The 23100-nt window shown below is 45.7% G+C and overlaps 1 protein-coding gene and 1 pseudogene across 2 annotated transcripts in view; both read left to right on the forward strand.

Annotated features, from left to right (window-relative positions):
* RBM47 (RNA binding motif protein 47) overlaps nt 1–23100 on the forward strand; it is a 172953-nt gene that overhangs the window by 93969 nt on the left and 55884 nt on the right. The window lies entirely within an intron of this gene.
* LOC130034061 (uncharacterized) lies at nt 5538–5691 on the forward strand (annotated as a pseudogene).

Genomic DNA, 23100 nt, shown 5'->3' on the forward strand with positions numbered 1-23100 from the left:
ATCCCATATGACCCCCCAGCACCACCAGGAGTGATCCCTGTGCACAGAGCCAGGAGTGACCCCAGAACAACAACAAAATTCTCAGGGTTGATAGTGGGGCTGTGCGAAGCAGAGGAAGGCAGACCCCAGAGGCAGGAGAGCCCAGGGGAGCAGGCCCTGCGGTGCTGAGGAGAGGGTGGGCCGCGGTGGGACCGACCAGGCTACTCGGCATCGCCAAACTGCCTCCCCATTGCAGCTGGCCCTCCGCAAGAGGGACCTCAGAGTCTCTTGGAACCCCCGGGTGTGGCCCTCCAGGTGGTGAGGAGGGGCTGGGGAGGAGGAGGCTGAGAGGCAGGGAAGGAAGAGAAGGGCAGAGGGAGAGGAGAGGAGACAGAGGGTGTGGGTGACAGACCCGAGCTGGCAGGGTCCAGGTGCGTCAGAGGGGGCCCGAAGAAGAAGAAACTCACTGTGAAAGGGAGTTTCTGGGTGTGAAAGGGCCTTGCTGGCCTCCGGGGTGGGCCTCGCCACGCCCTGGAGTTGGATAGCAGGTCAGTTAGGACACCTCCCCGACCAGATTAGGCTCTCAGACCCTGAAGACAAGACGTAGCCCTTCACCACCACCCTGGCCTGGGGCTTCTGCTGTAGGCGGAAACTGAAACTCGGTGGTACCTATATGTTGAAGGTAGGTGCGGAGTGGGGGGTGAGTAAAAGATCTTACTCTTGAGAGGTTTGAGAATGTAAAGAGACAGTTCTGTGCCATTTTCGTGGCCCTCAGATGTGGAGAGCAGGGGAGCGCTGGGGTTCTCGGGACCTTTAAAAAAGAATCGATAGAGGAGGAAACAGAGAGGTGAGACCGTTTGCTCGAAGTCACACAGCTTATGCGTAGAAAAATCGTCTCAAGCGCAGTTCAGATTTGTCGTGTTCCACTTCCTTGGACATCTCAAAGGTATAGACTGCATTATTGTGGGATTACCGGGGACTAGCGTCGCGGCTGGGGACAAGAGAAGGTCGGCTGTTTCGCTGAAGTTGGGTGTAATTGAGTCCAAAGTCAAAATCCGTTCTCTTCTGGTCTACCCCTCAGTGCATTACTGCCCCCACCTCCCCCCCACCCCAGTTCCAGACTGGAGTCTACCCGTGAAACCAGGGGGTGGGGGGGGGAAGGGGGATTCCTGGCTCAGAGCTTGTTAACCCCTGGTGGTACCTGACACTGCGGAGTAATAATTCCGGGGCCAGCAAGTTTCTGTTATCCTGCCATTGTAATTGTTAACCTGAATGGAATGCAAAAATTCTGGTTTGGAACAGAGTTGGTGTTTAACTGTGAGCGATTCGAGGGACATGGAAAATGGGGAGTAGCTGTGGGGATGGGGGGCCCGATGGTGAGGAACTTGGTTGATGGACCTCTCACTGGCTAGAGAAGTGGATAAGCTGCTCCTGTGTTTTATCAGTTTACTGGCGAACTCAAGTTTTGTCTGTTTGGGGGTCATGCTCATGGTACGCAGGGGCTACTCCCGCCTCTGTGCTGGGGGGTTCGCTTCTCATGGTGCTCCGGGGATCATGTGGTGATTGAGATGGAACTCCGCTTTCCACATGCAAAGCTTGCACCCAGTGGCTTGAGTTGTTTTTTTTTTTTTTTCTCTGACCCCCATACTTAGCGCTGTCTGGCCTCTGACACTTTTTCAGTTTAGCAAGCCACGACTTGCTGGAGGATTAGAACAATGAGTTTATCAAAGTGCTATTACACACACACACACACACACACACACGCATACACATACACCTTGCTAACAGTCCCAGTGTTAAAAAAGTTTATTTCTGTGAGCCCTTCCTGCCAGTGCCCTCATAAGTCTGGGGGGGGTCCCCGCCCCCCAGTTAAGTGTGCAAATAGAGCCTGCCTGTTCGCGTGCATGATCGTGCATCTCGCTCTATCTTTTCCACCATTAGACTGTGTTCTGTCCCTGGTGTTTGCTCTGAGGGTGGGACACAAGGTTGTTTAGTGTCTGTAAAACATTTACCAGGAGCACTGGGCCATGGTTTTGAAGGGCATTCCGTTGCCAGAGTGTGGGAGGAGAGAGCGAGCCGGGCAGGAGCGCTCCAGGTATTGGGCAGGTACTGGTTTCATTCTTTAGGATTTATTCGCATTTACCGTTTGGGTGCTCATGGTCTCCGACTCTGTGGCTGGAGAAATGAGGAGGGAAGGGGCGCAGTTCCTTGCTTTGCAGAATTCTTCATTTGTTAGTGGCTTGGAGCCCCGGAGAGCTGTAATCTTCCTCTTTCGGCCAAAGGTTGTTTCGGTTTTGCTTGAGGGACCTGTGTGTCACCTGGATGGTGAAACCTCCCGGGCTGAGGGAGGGCGTACAGCGGATGGGAGCCGTCGTTAGCCTTGGCTTTAGCGAAGAACCTGGAACCAGGTGTGTGCCGGGTTTCTAGGAGGTGAACGTGGAACCCTGTGATTCGCACTTGGCGGTGCCTCGTGACTCATTCCACCCGGAGCTCCTGCTAAATGCTAGTTCTGGTTTGTGAAAATAGTTTTTAAACCTCCTTCCCTCCCCCACCCCTCACCCTGGCTGTTCCAGCGAGATAGCAAATCAAAGGTCAGCTTGAAAGACTGCTTCTTATCTTCAGATCTGGTTTTAGAATGCATCTGCTAAGAATTTCGCTTGGCTGGTTGTGGAGTTTTGGAGAAGCAAAGGGCTTTCGGCTCCTTAGGAATACTAAGGATTTCTGACATAGTTTTTGTAGGAGATTTGAGCTTATATGATAAAGTTAGAGCCTTAATCAAATGTTTACATTTCTCAGTGGTAATTTTGGCTTCCTGGACACTGGGTCAATTCAGCTGTGTTCTTAGGGGTTAAACCCCAAACAGAAAATAGCAGCATTTACAAAATAGCTCCGAACACACGCTTGGCCAGTTCTTCAGGAAAAGGAATTTCAGTGTAATGCAGGCAGTAGAAGGACATATGGAATCTTTGGTCTGGTTATTCTCTCTGAGTTGGAGATCTAAGTATGAGGGTGGTATTAAAGTTTCAAGAACCCATTGATTATGAAAGATTGTGTGTTTGGAGTTCATCTCTGAGGAAAACTGCCTAGACAATTCCTTGCAAAATGGCTAGAAGCAAGAGCATTTGAAAATTACAGGAAACTTCCTTCATGGGAAAAAGTACTCTGTGACGGCCTTGTGTATTTAAGCAAATCTGATTGGGGAGGAGGAGCCATTTAGTTCACTCTGGGATGACTGATCCAATTCTTTTCTTATGCATGACAAAGTAGAGTTTAGCAAGAGTGCTTTCTCTACCCTGACTGCAAACGTTTAGGTAAGTGGATTAGCCTTACCATCATACCATCTCTCAAGATTTCTAAACCCAGGTAAGAATACTTGCTCGCTGCTGTCTGCCCCACTAGATGCAGTTTGATAGCTTAGGAGACAGACAGGCTTTTGCCCTTTTGTGATTGCAGGAAACTCCAAGGTAGAGAGACCTGAGCCACGAAGGAGGGCATGCATTGATTTCTTTTGGAATTAATGTCAATCATATATTAACATTGATTGATGGGCTTTAAAGTTTGAAATGTTTTCAGAGGTACATTTAGGAAAATTTAGCCTCTCGAACTAAACCATTTACAAATGCTTGTCTTTTCTGATCCCTTTTGTCTCCTTGGGGGAAAATCCTAAATTTAACTTTTGAAATGTTTACGTCCCCAAAGATCTAGACAGAATTGTCTGAATCTAGGATCACCGAAGACCACATTTGCTCTTTAAAAAAAAAAAATCTTCCTTTTACAGGATATTCTATTGGTAGATCAAGTCATATAGCAAACCAAGCCCTGAAAAGTGTGGCCCATGTCACTGGTATTTTAAATTTTGTTGCTATTGTATCACTTTGCATGTGATGTAATAATGATGCTTCTATGTCAGGCTGGCTGTATAAAGAATAAATCAGAGATCTTTTTGACCTAACTCTTTTGGGTGGAGGAGACACACCTAAGGGACTATGCCTACCTTGGTGCTCCAGGGTCATTCTTTGTGGTGCCAGGGGATTATGCAATGCCAAGGATGGAACTTGGGCCTCCCACATACACATGCACTCTAGGTCTTTAAGTTGTTCTTCCCCTCACCCCAATTCATCCTTGACTAATAATTATTCATTTATGCATTCAGTCACTTAGTGTAAAGACTTCCCTAAGGGTGAGGTTTTCGCCTATCAGGTTTTGGGTTTGGGGGCCACACCCAGCTGTGCTCAGAGCTTACACTTAAGGCTTTGCACTTAAGGACCATTCCTGGCATCCTAGTTACAGGGACCATATGGGGTACCAGGGATCTACCCCAGTTTGGCTCTGTGCCAGGCAAGTGCCCTACCCAGTGTGCTATCTCTCTGGTCCACTTCTGTCAGTTGTGGTTTTTTCTTTTTTTTTTTTTACCTTTATGTTTGAAGCTTTATTTAAACATTGGATTTATAAAGTCTTACAGGTTCTTAAAAGTGACTTCAAAATGAAGTCACTTTCCAGAACCTCTTAAATTGATCCCAAGTTTCCCTCCTTTAATGCTTTCCCCCCCATCATACTTGTTTTATTCTTTCCTTCTCTACTATAATAGAAGCTCATCTAGGTCATGATTATGAGTGTCTTATTCACTACTTTATTTGTAGTGCTTAGCACATAAAAGCTATCCAATAGCTTTGCACCAAATATTTAAAGAGATGAATGGAAGAAAGCAAATGAGAAGATGGGAGATGGTTAGAGGCAGGCACACAACAGTGAAAAATAATGTATCTGGGCAATAGGGAAGGCACAACAATGGCTGTGACATCATCTTAGCTCAGCTAGGCCATGTACTTTCTAAGGATACTTAGTTATCAAGAAAGGGGAATGGATTCAGGCCCTATTTGAAATGATAGAGAGGACCACAGCTCATTCTATAAAGATTTCCTTCTAAGGAGGGGAAATATATATATACATATACACACACACACACACATATATATATATATCTGTATATATATATATGAGGAAAAACTCCCTTATAAGAATATATATGTATATATATATATATTTTGGGGGGTCACACCCAGCAATACGCAGAGGTTACTCCTGGCTCATGCACTCAGGAATTACTCCTGGTACTCCTGGTGGTGCTCAGGGGACCATATGGAATGCTGGGAATTGAACCCGGGTCGGCCGCGTGCAAGGTAAATGCCCTACCCGCTGTGCTATTGCTCCAGCCCCAAGAATATACAAGAATATATTTTTTCTTATAAGAATATGTGTGTATGTATATATATGTATATATATATATATATGCACATACTTTTTTTTTGTGCCATGCCCAGAGCTGCTCAGGGCTTACTCCTAGTTTTGTGCTCAGGGATCACTCCTGACAGACTCAGGGAACCATATGGGATGTTGGGTATTGAACCCAGATTGACTGCATGCAGAGCAAAACCATACCTACTGTCCTATCTCTCTAGCTCCTAAGGAAATTTTCTTATTTGAATGTGTGAATTCAATTATTTGGAAATATTTACATATGAAGAATTCCCTGTTTCTACAGTTAAGAAGTATTGAAAGTATTTACCTGGCAGGAGACAAGCCATGGTCATAGAGGTGGTTTTCCCAGGGCAAGGCTTATTCATTACACTTGGGCTATGCTGACTCCTGCAATTGCACCAAATGTGGAAAACTCACCTGCATAATTTGTGCTAATAGGGAACTGGTTCCTTCTGTCTTGGGAGGGTGGGGTGAGAAGAAGCAGCAGCAGCACTATGAAATGCGTATAGTACCTACACAATGTAAAAAACAAAAAAGAATCTGTAAAAGGGCTGGAGACAAAAGCTTCCTTATAAGATTAAGAAAAATGCTTTGAAAAAATATTTTTAGAAATTGTTGTTTCTGGGCCATACCAGGTGGTGCTCAGGGCTTAACTCCTGGCTCTGTGCTCAGGGATCACTCCTAGTGAGGCCTGTGGGGACGCCACTCAGTACAGGAAATCAAACCAGGGTTCACTGTGTGCAAGGCAAGTGCCTTATTCATGGTCCTCTCTCTCCGTTCCTTAGACAATGTTTGATTCATGCTAAACTTTTTTCTGTGGGCAGGGGCTCTGTGCTGGGGATAGAACCCAGGGCCTCATACCAAATGCAAGGCAAAATGCTCTGTCACTGGGTTGGCCCTTAGAAATGGTTTATTTAAGTATATCATAAAGGCATCCCTCTTTTCGTTCATCTGCTTTGGTTTGGGTGCAGTCCCTGGCAGTGCTTGCACTCAGGGAACCATGCAAGGCCAGGACTGAGCCCAGGGCTCCAGCTTGCAGAGATAATTAAGTTATAATTCAATTAATTAAATATAATTATCACTGTCCTCCTGTTCATCGATTTGCTCAAGCGGGCCCAGTAATATCTCCATTGTGACAATTGTTACTGTGTTTGGCATATCGAATACGTCACGGGTAGCTTATAAATATAATTGTAAATATGATTACATGTTTATATAATTATAAACATGATTGTGATGTATTTATATAAATATAATTAAATTATCCATTCCCTTGGGCCGGAGGAGTTAAGGTGCTTGCCTTGCATGCAGTCAATCCGTTTGATCTCAGGTCCCACATATGATTCTCCCAAACCATTTTAGGAGAGATCCCTGAGCTTAGAGCCAGGAATAAGCCTTGGGCACAGCCGGCTATGACCCAAACCCTCCTTCCCAAAAGTATAGAGCTTGATGAATTTTTATATCTGTGCACCTGTGTAATCACCACCCAGATCAACCACCTAGAATATTTGCAGTGTTCTAGAAGACACTTTTGTGAACTATTCCACCGCTTAGTTTTGGCTTTTCTTGAAATGGAAGGGAGGGAGAGAGGGAGGGGAGGGAGGGAGGGAGAGAGGGAGGGAGGGAGGGAGGGAGGAAGAGCACTTTGTACTCAACCTGTGACTTTCATTGATGCTGTTTGACATAGCTGTCCTTTATTCTTTCTTTGCTGCCTAGTATTCCCTCTAAGACTGGACCATGACTTCATGCATTTAGGGGGAAATGGCAGACATGCCTGTATGAACTGAAAATCATGGGTGTGGACCAACTGTGTGAAGTTATGTGATCGAATGAAGGGTGGGGCGAGAATATTATCTCCAGGAAGGGCGGAAGAGAGAAGTCTGTTTCAGGGAGTGTATTTGCTAAGCTCCCTGCTAGATCTATTTATTTTATACAAGTCACCCTACACACCAACTGCCCCTGTTTTACAGACCTGAAAAGTGAACCTGAGAAAAAGGTACTGACTTTATATCAGCTGGTGTCCCTGTCCCAAGGAGCCAGATTGTTCATTGCAGCAGGGGGCAGGGTCTGCCCTGACCCTAGGGGTTGTCCCATCTTCTCTTCCGAGACTCGGTGTTAAATTTGACAGAGTAGACTGTGCGTAAGCCCCCATAGCTGACAGCTGAACTGATTTGGATCATTTCCTCCATCTTCGCCTTTAAACTTGGTTGTGTTTTGAAAAAAGTCGAAGTCTTGAGTATTTTTTTCAAACTCTGCTTTATGTGTGAATATTTCTTCGCTTGTTAAAAGAAAATCTATCTAGGTGCACTGGTATATTTAAAAACTATTGAGCCATTTTTTGTTTTGGGGACCTGGTGGTACTCAGGGACTGGTCCTTGCTGTTGGTGCTTAGGGGTAGCTCCTGGTGGTGCTTGTAGGGAGGCCGTTTTGTGCCAGAGCTTAAACCCTGTCTCTTTGCATTTCCTGAATGCAAAGCCTGTGCTAAAGCTCTTTGCATCAACTCCCTCTGCCCTGTGTTAAGCCTTTTTGGGGGAAAAGACCAGACTTTAGTGTCTGTGCACTTAAATCTATGGTTTAAATATATGTTTAATCACCATAAGGAAGACTGGTACATTTCAACGCAGAATTTTCTAGCAGGGCAAAGAACACAACTTCCCAGAAAGATTTTAAAGTCCTTCAAGTTCCAATTCAGCAGAAGGCTTTGCCTGCTAACTCAGTGGGTGTCAAAGTTTCTGATTCAACTGAATATCTCGGAACAGTCTGAAGTGGGGATGGGGTGTGGGGTGCAGCCTGAAGTTTGGAAATGAATTTTCCTGTCTCCCTCATGGAGCCCTCCTCCAAAAAAGCCCACAGTTGCCAATAGTTCATTATGACTTCCGAGAGGTTTTGCAGAGACCTGATTCAGAATGTCCTTGTCTTGGGGCTGGAGTGATATAGCATAGCAGGAGGGCCTTTGCCTTGCACGCTGCTGACCCGGGTTCGATTCCCAGCATCCCATATCGTCGTCCCCCGCGCACCGCCAGGAGTGATTCCTGAGTGTATGAGCCAGGAGTAACCCCTGTGCACGCTTGGTGTGACCCAAAAAGCAAGAAAGCAAGCAAGCAAGAAAGAATATCCTCATCTTACAATGACAAGGGAGACCATATACACTTTAGATTTTTTTTTTTTTCTAGTTGTGAATGAAGGAGACTCTTTTCGCTTTGCATTATCCTTAAGGAGTTTATCTGCATAGACTATCAATTGGGTTTTTGGTGTTTTGTTTGTTTGTTGGTTTGTTTTTTGGCAGGGCCACAAATCAGTCCTACCTTTTTGCCCCCTAGATGACAAGAAAATATCCTGGCAGTGTCTCGGTCAGACATTTTAAGTCCTCTCTGGAAGCAAGTGAGGCTTTGTCCAGTTTGCCTCTTCAGAGGCTGTATCATTGTCCCAATTCATGACCCCTCAGGGGTTGTTGGAAAATTGTCTCTTCAGATACTTTTGAACCTTTTTTTTTAATTTAAAAATTATTATTATTATTTTATTTTTTTAGGGACCACACTCATGTATGGTCAGTGCTCAGTCCATATTCCTGACTATGTGCTCAAGGGTCACCCCTGTCGAGCTTGGGGGACCTTATGGGGTGCCAGGGAGCAAACCCAGGTCAACAGTATGCAAGGCAAACACCCTACCCACTGTACTATCTCTCTGACCCCGAATTGATTCTTTCTTTTTTCTTTTTGGGTCACACCTGGCGATGCACAGGGATTACTCCTGGCTCTGCACTCAGGAATTACTCCTGGCGGTGCTCAGGGAACCATATGGGATGCTGGGAATTGAACCCGGGTTGGCTGCGTGCAAGGCAAACGCCCTACCCGCTGTGCTATTGCTCCAGCCCCAGAGTTGATTCTTTTTTATGAACGAACACAGGAGCACTATTTTGTATCTGTCCATCTCAAGAAATACTTTCAAATCATTTTTATGCTTATCTTTATTTTGGGGGGTGGGGCTACAGTATCGAACCTGAGGCACCCCAGTGCAAGACCTGTGCTCCAGCTCCTTGGGCCGTCTCTGCTCAGGACACCTGTGTACCTCACACCTGGCACTGAGGGTCAGTGCCAGCCAGGAGGGTACAGGGGCAGTAACCCAGGCAGGGCTTGGGGGGCCTCCAGCGCTGCCATGATGATGCTTGGTGGACTGGGTGGTACTGGGGATTGAACCCTGGTTGACTATATGCAAGGCCTACACACATTTTAACATCTATACTCTGATCCCTCTGCGGTTACCTTTTACAAAATGATTCAGAGGGCCAGAGTAGAACATGTATCTTGCATGTGTGACACCCTGGTCTGATACCCAGTACCACATGGACTCTCTCTCTCGAGCACTAGCAGGTATGGCCCCCAAACAATAGGAATAAATTCCGAGAGGTAGCATCTCCCCATTTTGTACCATCTGCATAACAGAGAGGCTAAGGTCGCAGAGCTGCGGAGTGTCAGAGCTGACTCCAAGGTTTTCCAGCCTACCAAGCCCTGCTTGTCTACTCGCGGTGCTGCCCCTCACACAGGATTTGGTGAATTGGCCGTGAAATACAGCACTCCGCTTCGTTTAAATCTCAGTGTCTGGGCTCTCAGATCATACTGTTTCATCATGCATTTACCATGTGTCAGGCCTTGCAGCAGGTAGTTTATGTATACTATCTCTTCTCTTCTCTTCTCTTCTCTTCTCTTCTCTTCTCTTCTCTTCTCTTCTCTTCTCTTCTCTTCTCTTCTCTTCTCTTCTCTTCTCTCTCTGTCGCTCCCACTCTGTCTCCTTCTCTGTCTCTGTCTGTCTGTCTCTGTCTCTGTCTCTGTCTGTCTCTGTCTCTGTCTCTCTCTGTCTCTGTCTCTCTCTCTCTCTCTCTCTCTCTCTCTCTCTCTCTCTCTCTCTCTCTCTCTCTCCCCCTCTCCCTCTCTCCTGGTGGGGCTCAGATTTGCTCCTAACTCTGCACGGGTATCAGTCCTGGCAGGCTTGGGAGACCATATGGAGTGCCAGGTACTGAGCATGGATTGGTCCCATGCAAGTCAAGTGCCCCACCCCCTGTACTCTAGCCTCTGTTCTGTTTTCTGTTTGGCCACACCTGTCAGTAGTTCTGGCTACTTGCAGTTTCTCTGGTGCTGGAGAGCAAAATCCCTCCAGCTGTTTATCAGCACACCCCCACCCACCATCTGCAATTCTACTAACTAGGAATCAGTGACCTCCCTTTACACACAGGGAAACTGAGGTATTGGGAATTCTGGGGCATTGAGCAAAGCCATTTGAATTACCTCTCAATAAATGTAGGAACTCTGAAACAAATTAGTATGTGTGTGTATTTATGTGCGGGGGTGGGGCTACAGTTCCTAGGGGAAACCTGGTTGGGGGGGGGGGTCCCAGAGATCAAACCAGGGCCTTACATAGACAAGAAACGTACCACGGAACTCCATCCCCAAACCTGATGGCAAGTCTTGATGACCTCAGCACACCTTCTGACAACTGACATTTTCTGTGGAATGAAACAGACACTCACCGGCTTGGATTTCATTGAATTTTGTTTGGTTTTGATTTGGGGCCACACCCGGCTTGTTGCTCAGGGGTTGGTTGCTTCTGCTGGAGCTCAAGAAGCTCTGCTGGGGATGGGCTCAAACTTCCAACATGCAAAGCCTGTGCTCTCAGCTGCTGAGCTATCTCTCTGGCCCGATTGCTGCCGTGGTCATCCTCTTCCTCCTCTGTTAGTTTCCAAGTAAAAGGCATGGAGATGCGCCAGGGACTCATGTGTTTGGTGGCCAAGAACTGTTCCCCTGGCTGGCCCACAGCAATGGATGACCAAAGGACTTGGGGAACAGAGAAACAGAGCCCCGGGCTGGCCAGTAGTCAGTGTATTTCTCCTCCCCAGCACAGTCTGATCTCTCCCCTTACAGCAAAATCGTGGTCGTAGTTTTGGTCATAGTCCCAGTCATAGTTCCCTCATCCTAGTCTCCTCGTAGACCTCAAAGTCCTCTCTAGTCCCCACTTCCTAGTCCCCTCATACCCCTTACAGCATAGTTATATAGAAATCGTGACGGGTGGGGATACGCAAAAGTGGGGCTGAACATTGTCATAACAACAAACAGAGGTAAAGCCCCTCCTCAGGGGAAGTTCTAGGGGATTAACTCAAGGACAGAATCTCATCTGAGGGTGCAGCACTAGGATTACTAGGAGATCCGCTCGAGGGTGGGATTCCATCCAGGGTGTATTGCCTTCTCCTTTCCTCAGCTAGCAATACATTTAAACAATCTTAGTAAAATTATTTCTTATAATGTTTCTAGTCATTTTGTATGACACAGTAAGAGATATATTAAGCTTAAAGGTTGGCTTTTCCTGGGGACATCCCAGACTTCAGTCTTCAGACCAGGTTAGTCTTTCCTAAACCCAGCAGGGTCCTTATTCAGTGTCTTCTTTTTGGGTCATGACAGAGTTTGTTCCATGACCATGCTCATAACTTATTACACTTACAGTGCTTAGCTTGTCCCCTTTTGATGCCAGAGGTGCTTACCACTTGCCCTGGGTCCGTCCAGTCCCTTCGCCGGGACCCTGCTTTTGGAGTGCTAGGAACTAAAGGCAATTGAGGCTTAAGTCAAGTAAATATGGATGGATGCCCAGGAGTAAATATTGTTTGGAGTCAATTAACTCCCATGTTACAGAGGCATAGCATCAACTGTCTTCCTGTGTCTATACCAAAGGGACATTGCTAAATAAACCATGTAAATGGCATAAGGAAAAGACAAAAGCAACATAGGATTATCAGTGCTTGATGGAATTGGGTGTGCCTCGGAGGCACGGTTGTGGGAGTAGCTCAATAAATCTAAACTCCCTGCGAAAGGAGCAAGGAGAACCCAATGTTATCCAACACTCCTGCTTCTTCTTCTCCTTCTTCCTCCTTCTCCTCTTTGTCTTCCTCCTCTTCTTCCTCCTCTTCTTCTCTTCATCTTCTTTTTGAAAAAAGAAAAATCTCATGAAACCTTGGTTGAGCTGGATTAGGGTTTTTGGATGTGAGCAGGTCCTGTCCATTAGCAAGACGAGGACTCCTGGGGCTGGAGCAACAGCACAGCAGGTAGAGCATTTGCCTTGCATGCGGTCGACCCGGGTTTGATTCCCAGCATCCCATATGCTCCCCCGACCACCGTCAGGAGTAATTCCTGAGTGCATGAGCCAGGAGTAATAATAACCCCTGTGCAATGCCGGGTGTAACCCAAAAACCAAAAATCAAAACAAAAACAAAACAAAAAACGAGGCCTCCTGTTAGGGTTACTGGCGACAGGCCTGTGCTTAGGTGCCTGGAATCAATCTGCATACAAGGCAAGGTCTGGACCTCTGTACCTCTCTCTCCACCCAATATTACTTTTCTTTTTTGAGGTAAAATAATTTAGAGAATGTCCTCTTTCCCTCTCCCCCCACCGCATACTCCCCCAGCTTTTGGGCCGTACTCAGCAGTGCACAGGGTCCACTCTTGGCTCTGCACTCAGGAATCATTCCTGGAAGTGTTTGGGAGACCCTATGTGGTGATGTCGGTGTAGAACCAGAGTTGGTGTGTGCAAGGCCTTATTTGCTTACTTTCTCTCCAGTCTCATTTAAAGAAAAACTTTTACAGGGGGAGGAGGGCTGTTTGGAAAAAATACTAGACCAGACTTCAAGGAACTGACCCTTTCTCTGCTTCCACGAATTTGTTCTGTGACTAGGAGAAACTTTTCTGTGCTTTGGGCTGTGTTTCCCGGAAGCATTGTCTTATTTGCACACTAGGAAGTTCAGTTTTTTTTTTTTCCTGGAAATGAGCTAGAGTTGGATGTTGTAATGGTATTACAGAAAAAAAAAAGTTACAGAGAAAAAAAATGGTATTACAGAAAAAAAAAGTTACTGAGAAAAAAAAGTTACAGAGGAAAAAAATAGTTACAGAGAAAAAATGCTTAACTCTGTTTTTTGGAGTTCACAGGGGCTTTTATCCTTCCTACACACTCTGCAAAGATCCTACTAGAAATCTAGAAAATATTTGCAGATTTTTAAAAAAATGTCCTATTTCTGGGTAACATGAAAATTGTAACCTAAATTAAGGAATCTATGTGGAATGTCAAGAAATTAGGTTAGTGTGATCATTTTTTTTTGGGGGGGGGGAAGGGTTTTCTATACACAAAAGCAACCCAATATTCTATTAGTAAGATTTATTATTATTAATAGCAGTGTTGGAGGTTAAGCACAGAATCTCCCACATGCAAGGCCAGTACTCTAGCACTCAGTTTCAACTCTGGCCCTAATAAAATCTTGTTTTCATTTATTTTGTTTGGGGCCTCACTCCGTGGTGCTAAGACTTGCTCCTGGTTCTGTGCTCAGAGATTACTCTGGTGGGCTCAAGGGACCATATGGGGTGCTGGGGATCAAACCTGGGTTTGCCACATGCAAGGCATTCACCTTACCCTACTGTCTCTTCTGTATCACCTTAATGAAATCTCATTATAGAATCTGAGAGGGCAAAATGAGAGAACAGAAGTAGAAAACTGCAGTTCAGCTCATGGAAGGCAAAACACGGGTGTGTAACGTAAGGAAATCCACATGGCAAATAACTGCATAGTCAGTCCATGGTGAGGTGCCACTTCCTTATCAGAAAAAAATCTATCTTATGTCTGCAGGTCGCACAAATGGGTTCACCCTAGTGGGAAACTCCTTAGTAGGAACCCCACAGTAATCCCGCTCATGCAAAGGAGAGGCACATCTCGGAAGAATCCAACACCCAAACTCAATTCCCCCCCACCCACGTCTTTTGTTTTTGAGGTTTTTGTTCTTGGACTCTGCCTGGCGACTTCCAGTGTTGTTTTTTGTTTTTGTTTTTGTTTTTGGGTCAGACCCAGCAATGCACATGGGTTACTCCTGGCTCATGCACTCAGGAGGTACTCCTGGTGGTGCTTGGAGGACCATATGGAATACTGGGAATCAAGCTGTGTCAGCCCCATCCAAGGCAATGCCCTACCCGCTGTGCTATTGCTCCGGTTCTGACTGCCAGTGTTGTGCTTGGGGCTTAAGGGTTCCCTGGGGTCCTCAGTGGACCGTGGGCTGCTGGGAATCCAGCCTTCTCACATTCTGAGCACACACTCCAGCGTTTTGAATTCCTGGACCCCCCCCCCCCCCCCCCACTGTGGTCTTTAGTAATTGCTTCCCTGAGGCTGAGGAGGAGGGCAGAAGCCTGTGCTTTGCATGAGGAGCCCCAGGTTCCATCGCTGGCATGCATGCCCCCAAACAAACAAAAATTCAAGATGACGACAGTGAGTACTGCCCAAGATGAGGTGCAGCATAAAACAGGCCATGAGTAGTTTGGGATGTTTTACCTGTAAGTGGACAGTAGAACCTTGAAGCTTTTGAACCCTCCAGATCTTTTCTTGGGAATCAACCCAGGTCAACTGGGTGCAAGGCGAATGCCCTACCCGCTGTGCTATCGCTCCATCCCCTCCAGATCCTTTCCTAACGTTCATGCCTGAACTTGGTGAATTTGGCTCTGTGGTGTGGCATTACTGGTTCCTATTTCTTCCTCTCTCCAAGCAACCCTGCAAGTATGTCACCTTCCCTAAATAATCTTCAGGCCCCTGGATCTCGCATCCTCTTTTCCCTAGTTTCTGTGGGCCGTGCTGTATGGGAACTCCCAGTCTCTGCCACTGCAGATCCCTCCACCTCCCCCTGCACTGAGACCACCTCGAGGGGAAGCGTTCCTCATCCTGCCAGCGGATCTGACTTCTGTGGGACTCGGTCTGCTCCTTCAGCTGGAGGATATGCTTGCGAGTTCTTGTTCCAAAGACAAGGGAGTGGAAAGAGACGGAGATAGAAATGGCAGATTTTAGTTCCTGGTTCTGAGCCTGTCACGTGGCACGGGCCCAGGTCTGTTCGGGCTGCACCAAGTTACCTGTTTTTCAGGCTCTATGTCAGGAACACTGACAGATTTCAACCGCAGTGGTGGCCCCGGCTGAGGAGCTGGGAAAGCCGCCATTTTGGCCTGGAAAGTGTTATTCAAGCACCCTCGTCCACTTCCTCCTTCATGCTCCACTTCCTCTCACTGTAGAGCAGGCTCAGTGCACCCAACAGAGTTCTGGCCTGCCATTGACATAGCAGACCAGTATACTCTGAAAGCATGTCAGCATGCTCAAAGGACAGCCGGTGGCTTGTCCAGGTCACCCGTCCACCCACGAAGCTGGGCTGCCAGACCTGCTCATCAAGAGTAGTTACCAGATGCCCAGCGATGCTCAGGGTTATTCCTGGCTCTGCCCTCCGGAATTACTCCTGGCAGTGCAAGGGGACCATATGGGATGCAGCTACTTGCAAGGCAAACTCCCTACCCGTTGTACTATCGGTCTGGCCCCAATTCTCTTACTCTTCTGTCTGGGTTTTACTTGGTGAATTTGGACCTGTGACATGCAGCCAGTATCACATGCAATGCAGCTATTTAAATTTATTCACTTGGGGGCCAGAATGCTAGTACAGCAATTACAGCGCATGCCTTGCACCTGGCCAACCCAGCATAGATTCCTCAGCATCCCATATGGCTTACTGAGCTTGTCAGGAATGATCCCTGAATTGCAAAGGCAGGAGTAAACCCTGAGCACAGTTGGTCAGTAAACCAAAATAAATAAATAAATCATTAAAATCCTAAAAACAATCTTGTTCCTCCTTTGCACTAAGTACTTTTCCAATGCCCAGTAGTAACACTTGCTTAACAATTATATAGTACAGTACAGTTTTAAAAAGAAAAAAAAATGTTTCCTTTGCCATAGAAAAGTCCTTGGACTTGCCCAGAGCTGATAATGGACAGCTATGATTGGATGTTTGTTTTACAGATCTCACAGGTTATGTATTTCTCTACCTTTGGAGTGAAACTGAGCAGCAGAACTTAGATCTCCTTCCCAAGCCACCTTTCTCTCTACTTTCCACACTTCAGTCAGGTTATGTCATAACCGTCTTGTACATATTTTCCCAGAAGATATGACTTCATGTTGCAGTGATCAAATTCAAGTTCAGATTGCTTCAATTAAGAACAGGAGGGCCAGAGATATACTCTAGTACAAGGGTTTTAGGCGTTTGTTTTACACTCAGCTGACTCACTTTGGATCCCTTGGCGACACTGTGGATGGAGCCCCTCTCCCCAAAATAGACCAGGAGTGTTAACTTGAGTTTATTTCACTCGTTATGATCAATGAAGCCATCAGCTAATCTTTCAGGTACATTGAAACTTTAGTTTAAAACATTTGTCACCTGGGTTCTCTTGTTTTCTATTGCTGGGGTTTTTGACATTGAAGAATTCATTGAGGAAGATAATTGCTGTCAGAGGCCAGTATAAATATTGACCTTGCAGATGTTTCTTCAGAGCTTCAAGCCTGAAATTCAGAAACAAGTGAAACCTGAATAAGGAACAGGATACAGGAACAAGGAATGTCACGAACCTTTCAGTGTAGTTTCTGTGATAATTTGTCCCTGAAGAATTATGGTTAAAGGAAAATCTGGTAAGGTCGTGATTCTTTACATGCACTGAAAAGGCATAAACATGATAGATCATTTTGTAAAGAAGATTACTTTATTTTATGATCCAGAGCACCTTCTAATTCATCTCCTTTTGTTTGTATGTATGTTTGTGGGGGGAGCATGCCCAGAGATGCTCAGCGGCCACTCCTGACTCTGGAATCACTCCTGGGGGTGCTCAGGGGACCATATGGGTTGTGGGGGAATTGAATACGGGTTGACCAGATGCAGAGTAAACAGCCTCCCCACTGGACTGCCTCTCCAGCTCCTGATTTGGCTTAAAAGAAATTCAAATATCCACTAGAGTTTAGCAGAAACAAGTTAAATAAAAACCGACTGTCTCTCCCCCATTGTTTAACTCTTTGATCCCCTCTTTAATGTACAGTGCTTGGTTGCAGTCAGTGTTGGGGTCCCACGCTTAGCTGTAGTACTTGCACACTTCGTGGCAAAGCTGCTAGAGGATGTACACTGGACTCTGCTGCCCTCATGCCCCTGTGGCCTTGAAGACCTCAGCAATAGTGTAGGGGATACATGGAAGTGCCAGAGATGACTGTGCTCAGGGATCACTCCTAGCAGCACCACATTTAGTACCAGAGATCAAACCCAGGTCAGCTACATGCAAGGCAAGTACTATCATTCCAGCCCTTGATTTAGAATTTGGTATCCATGGGATTCAGTCTTTCATGTAAGAAGGATTTTTTTATGCCAATGAGCTAGTGATCCATGGTGTCATATGTATCAGTTACTCCTTTCTATACTGAATAGAATTTCTTTGGCTGACCATATCATGGTTTCAGACGACTAGGAATAAAGTTGCTAGAATTATTCTTTTTTTTTTTTCTTTTTGCTTTTTGGGTCACACCCGGCAATGCACAGGAGTTACTCCTTCCTGGCTCTGCACTCAGGAATCACCCCTGGCGGTGCTCAGGGGACCATATGGGATGCTGGGAATCGAACCAAGGTTGGCCGTGTGCAATGCAAATGCCCTACCTGCTGTGCTATTGCTCCAACCCCAGAATTATTCATTCTTTATTGCTCGGGGTCAGCCCTGGTGGTGTGGAGGGACTGTGCAGTGTCAGAGATAGTACTGGCTTGGCCATATGCAAGACAAGCACCTTAAGCCCTGTTCTCTCTCTCTTTCTCTCTCTCTCTCTCTCTCTCCCTCTCTCTTCTCTCTCTCTCTCTCTCTCTCTCTCTCTCTCTCTCTCTCTCTCTCTCTCTCTCTCTCTGGCCCTAGTGATAAACATTCTTTTCCAAGACTCTGGACATACCTTTATTTTTCTTTGGTAAATACATAGAGTGAAGACATAATTTTTTTTATTATTGTTATTTTGTACAGCACAGCAGTAGGGCATTTGCCTTGCATGCGGCCGGCCTAGCTGAGCTGGGTTCGATTCTTCCGCCCCTGTCAGAGAGCCCAGCAAGCTACTGAGAGTGTCTTACCCACCTGGCAAAGCCTGGCAAGCTACCCGTGACATATTCAATATGCCAAACACAGTAACAACAAATCTCACGATGGAGATGTTACTGGGCCCGCTTGAGCAAATCGATGAACAACGGGAGGACCATGGTACCGTGCATTTTGTACCACACGTGGCAGTGTTTAGGGACCTTGCAGTGCTGGGGCTTGATCCTGGGCCTCTTGCATGCACTCTCTCTGTCCCTATATTGGAGTTTTCAAGAGACTTGGTCTAAGGACATTGGTGAGTAGGCATTTGCACTGAAAGAAAAGAATGATCCCAGTGCCATTAATTTATGAATTGATTTGGAGTCAATCATAAAATGAATTTTATCTGACCTTTGGATGAGGAGAAAGGAAAGTTGAACTTCAGTCTCTGTTCTAGTTTCCACTTAGAGAAATACCCACTCGTGTCCAGGAAGGGAGGGGTTGAATTGAATGAATCTCTAAGGTGTGGGTTCAATTCATCAAACATTTCTTAAGTAGTTCATGTTAAGTTTCCAGGACCTGGATGGGGTAATCCAAAACCACCAATCTTTGTGGTTTTCAGTGAGTTAGCAATGTGGAAGGGCTAGATGGTGGTCTCCATCTTAAAAGTGTTACACTGAGGATTGATCATGTCCTTCCTGTTTGGCAAAACACAGTAACAAATGGAAGGGCGGGAGGGGAGAGAGGGAGGGAAGGACAGGACCTATAGTATTGTCCCCCAAGCACCATTAGAAATAAGAAGTAGTCTCTGAGCACCTCTGGGTATGGCACAAAAACAAAAAAAAGAAAAAAAAGAAAGAAAATGATTGCCAACATGTCCGCAGGCAGCTGTAATGTAAATGCTGTCTGCAGTCAGCTCTAAGGAATTCAGTGTGCTGGGGAAGGATGGAGGATACTGCTTGGATAAATCTGATTCTAAAGGGTAGCTCCTTCCTTACAGAATGAAGATTTAGACCCACGGTGAAGTCGTATTTCTGATACAGAAACACTCCTCCATGCTATTTCCATGTTCCTGAAAACAAGTGTTGACAGATGACAATAAATGACATTTGGGCATCAAACAACCTTCTTGCTAAAACCCTCTATATGTGGAGGGTTTTAAATTTCACCCTCTGGTTAAATTTTAACACCTGATTTCTATTTTAATCTAGTTGAATTTGTTGTCTGAGGTAGATGTCCTGTAGTGTTTTTGCATTGTAGGCCATCCACCCCTCTTGGTTGTTTGCATTCAACCAGTATTTGTTGAATGCCTACTGTTGACACAGGCTAAAGAGGTGATTGGATCATTGGGAAGTATAAGCTCATCAAACAACTTACCCAAAGGTAACTGTTGCATCTTCTCCAGTTTGCAAAGCAGATCACAGACACCTTTATTCTATGTTAGTAATAGGATCCATTCTCTCAACTGTTGAAAGCTTACAGAAATACTAGTCTTTGTGTTTTCTGAGTTTTGTTTTCCAAATTCTTCAGCAAGATTGTTTAAGGTTAAAGGTCGACATATAATAATTTAGATCAGCTCAGTTTTATTTCACTTACCACTTCCTTTTATTTATTCATTTTTAAAATATTCGTTTATTTGGTTTGGGGCCACACCTGGTGGTACTCAGGGCTTAACTCCCAGCTCTGTGCTCAGGGATTTATGGGTGAGCCATCGCTTAGCTCATGACCTTTTTAATCCTGGTAAAAAAGTCTCTGAACTGATAATCCACGACTTCCTGTAAAGGTTGCCTTCTGATAAGTTTTGTTCTTGGTTTCTTACTCACCCTATCTTTTTCAAAGTGGGAAGAGAAAAACGAAACTCAAAGTTTCTTCCAGGTCCTTTGAACTCTGTGCAGGGTAGACACACAGAGGTGGATCTCAGACAGTGGACCCTGTCCATTAGTTCCGTGGCTCTCAGCTGTGACAACGCCATGGTCTGTGCTCATGAGTGCATCTTGTAGGTTTCTAATATTGAAAGAGAAAGAGATCTGGCTACTTTCCAGCATGAGCCATAGGGACCATCCCTTTCCTTGCACTATGCTTTGTCTTTTGTCTTTTGTTTTACCACTACCTTAAGATGTGCCTTGCTCCTCCATTGTACCGAAAGCTCTATAGAAACATCATTTTTTCTTTTTCAGTTCTGGGTCACACCCAGCAGTGTTCAGTGCTTATTGCTGGCTCTGTGCTCAGGGCTTGCTCCTGGCTCTGTGCTCAGGGTCACTCCTGGCAGCCTGCGGTTATCAGCTGTGTGCAGGGCAAATAGCTTTAACCTCTATACTCCCTTGTCAAAAATATCCTTTTAGGGGCTGGAACAATAGAATAGTAATGAGGGTGCTGGCCTTGCACACAGCTTATCCAGGTTCCCAATATGGTCCACCAAACACCGTCAGGCGTGACCCTGAATGCAGATCCAGGAATAAGCTCTGCATTTTGCCCAGTGTTGCCCTCAAACAAATAAACAACAATGACAAACACCCAGAAATACCTTTTTTAAAAAAGATGAAATGTCTTTCAGTAAGGCGAAGAGTAAAATATAGCACCAACTTGAGAACATAAACGATCTTTCTGAGCCCTGAGGACTGCATTTGTTGAATGGGAAAGATAAGTCACAAAAGTGATTTGGAATCTAGTGAGATTTCTAAGGGGCCTTCCTGGTTTCCCCATAATAATCCTGTGATTACTGCGACTGTGGAAGACAGGTGCTGTGAGCCTCCTCATTAATTGGGATTCAATTTTACCACTGACAAAGACCCAAATGGCTAAGGAAATGAGTCAGCGAACATATCAAATGAGACTACATACATCAAATCGCATTTATTTATGTATGCTTGCCTCAAGGATATTTGGATTCCAGGGTGCACAGAGAGTACCCAGGATTGTTACTTGTCTCAGCTACTGGTTTTCTCTCAGCCACTTCAGGTTTATATTATTCCCACAGAATATATTCCATCTTCCTTCAGAAATCCCACACAAATTGCCCCAGAACTCTCATCCACAGAGTTTCCCCACTTGGTACTCCCAGCCAGACATCTCTTGAAGGCTTGCGAGACTTGAGGAAGTGGTTGGGCATGTGAGTATCACCTGCACCCCAAGCTTCTCTCCTCCTTGCAAATACTGCTCGTAGCTTAGATGTTCTCACGTCTCCAGATCATGTTCCTTGCACAACCTACAGTTTTATGGGCTCTCAGGATTATTTATCTGTGTGTGTAGCTAAGCCTTGTGATAACTGGTGGAAGGTTTTATCACTTCAGATTTTGTTCTGAGAACATAGAGTACTTAACTTTACTGAGAAACTTTGTCATTTCTTTTTCTTTTCCCATTCCCCCACGAAAAGGAAGCCCATTTATAAACATCAAGTTTTAGGAATTAGCATGAGAGCCCGATAAAGGACTGGAGAGATGCTCAACAGGCTGGAACACAGACTTTGCAGGAAGGTTTCATCTCTGGCACTGCGTGGTTCCCTGAGCATGGCTGGGAGGGACACCCCAACCCCCCAAGCATGGAGCTGGGAGTAGACCCCAGCACTACCACATATGGCCCAAATACAAAAGCAAAACCAAAAACAAACCACAAAACATCTGATTAAGAAGAGGCCAATATGGATCTGGGGATGTGACTCAGTGGTAGCCCCTGCCTGGCATGTGTGAGGGCCTAGGTTTGATCTCCAACATTGGCAACAGGGGGGGAGAAATCCTCCCAGACCAAAAAGTGATCATAGTTTCTAACACCAGCATCTGGCTTTAAGACAGAGATTACCCTCCAGCCCCATTCCAATAGGTTTTGTGGAATGTGTTAAAATAACAGAGGGTTTTGGAGCCAGAGAGATAGTACAGTCGGCTGGGCATTTGCACGTGGCCGACCCTGATTCAATTCCCCTCATCCTTTATGATCCCCTCAAGCACTGTCAGGAGTAATTCTGAGTCTAGAGCCAGGAGTATCCCCTGAGCATCGCTGGTTTTAGTGGAAAAACAAAACCAAAAAAGTTAAAATACAGAGGGTTTTGGTTTTGTTTTGTTTTTGCTTGTGTTAGACCATACCTGGCAGTCCTTAAGGGCTGATCCCAACGTGGTATCCTAGAGGATAGTTGTGAAGATTGTTGTATTTCATCCTGGAGCCATTAAGCCCTTCTATAAAGGAATACGAACTTGTTTGTTAAAGGTTGAGCCTTGTGTGCTTATACATATATCTCCCCCCGCGCCCCCATGAGATGGTTGCTTTCTACTTTATTATTATTATTATTATTATTATTATTGCTTTTTGGGTCACACCCGGCGATGCTCAGGGGTTACTCCTGGCTCTACACTCAGGAATTACCCCCTGGGGGTGCTCAGGGGACCATATGGGATGCTGGGATTCGAACCTGGGTTGGCTGCGTGCAAGGCAAACACCCTACCCGCTGTGCTATCGCTCCAGCCCCTGCTTTCTACTTTAAATTCCATCAAATGTTGTGTGCTACTCTTGGTACACAGTGGTGTAGAGTATGAGAGGTCATGCAGCTGCGTTTGCTCCAGGAATTCTAAAATTTAGAATAGAGTTAGACAGCAGATTCTGTTGGGGTAGGAGGGAAACTCACCGCTCGTCTCCCAGTTGCCCCATGACAGCCCCGTGCAAGGTCTGAAGGCATCTCTGCGCTTGTTCTATGTTGCTCTCTTCCACGAGCTTTTTTTCTGAGTCTCTGGTCATGGCAGTTGATCTCCAATCTACTCCTTTATTGATTTGTCTGCTCAGAACATTTTGTGTCAATGAAATCAGTACAATGTGCTGTCTTTTGTGACTGGTTTCTTTCACTTAGCAGAATGTGTTCAAGGTTCAGCCACATTGTAACTTCATCTATGTCAGGATGTACTTCGTAACTCTCCCTTACACACACACACACACACACACACACTACATACATGTTTTGTTTTGTCAAA

Source organism: Sorex fumeus, unplaced genomic scaffold, assembly GCF_029834395.1.
Source record: "Sorex fumeus unplaced genomic scaffold, SorFum_2.1 ptg000055l, whole genome shotgun sequence".
NCBI classification, from domain to species: Eukaryota; Metazoa; Chordata; class Mammalia; order Eulipotyphla; family Soricidae; genus Sorex; species Sorex fumeus.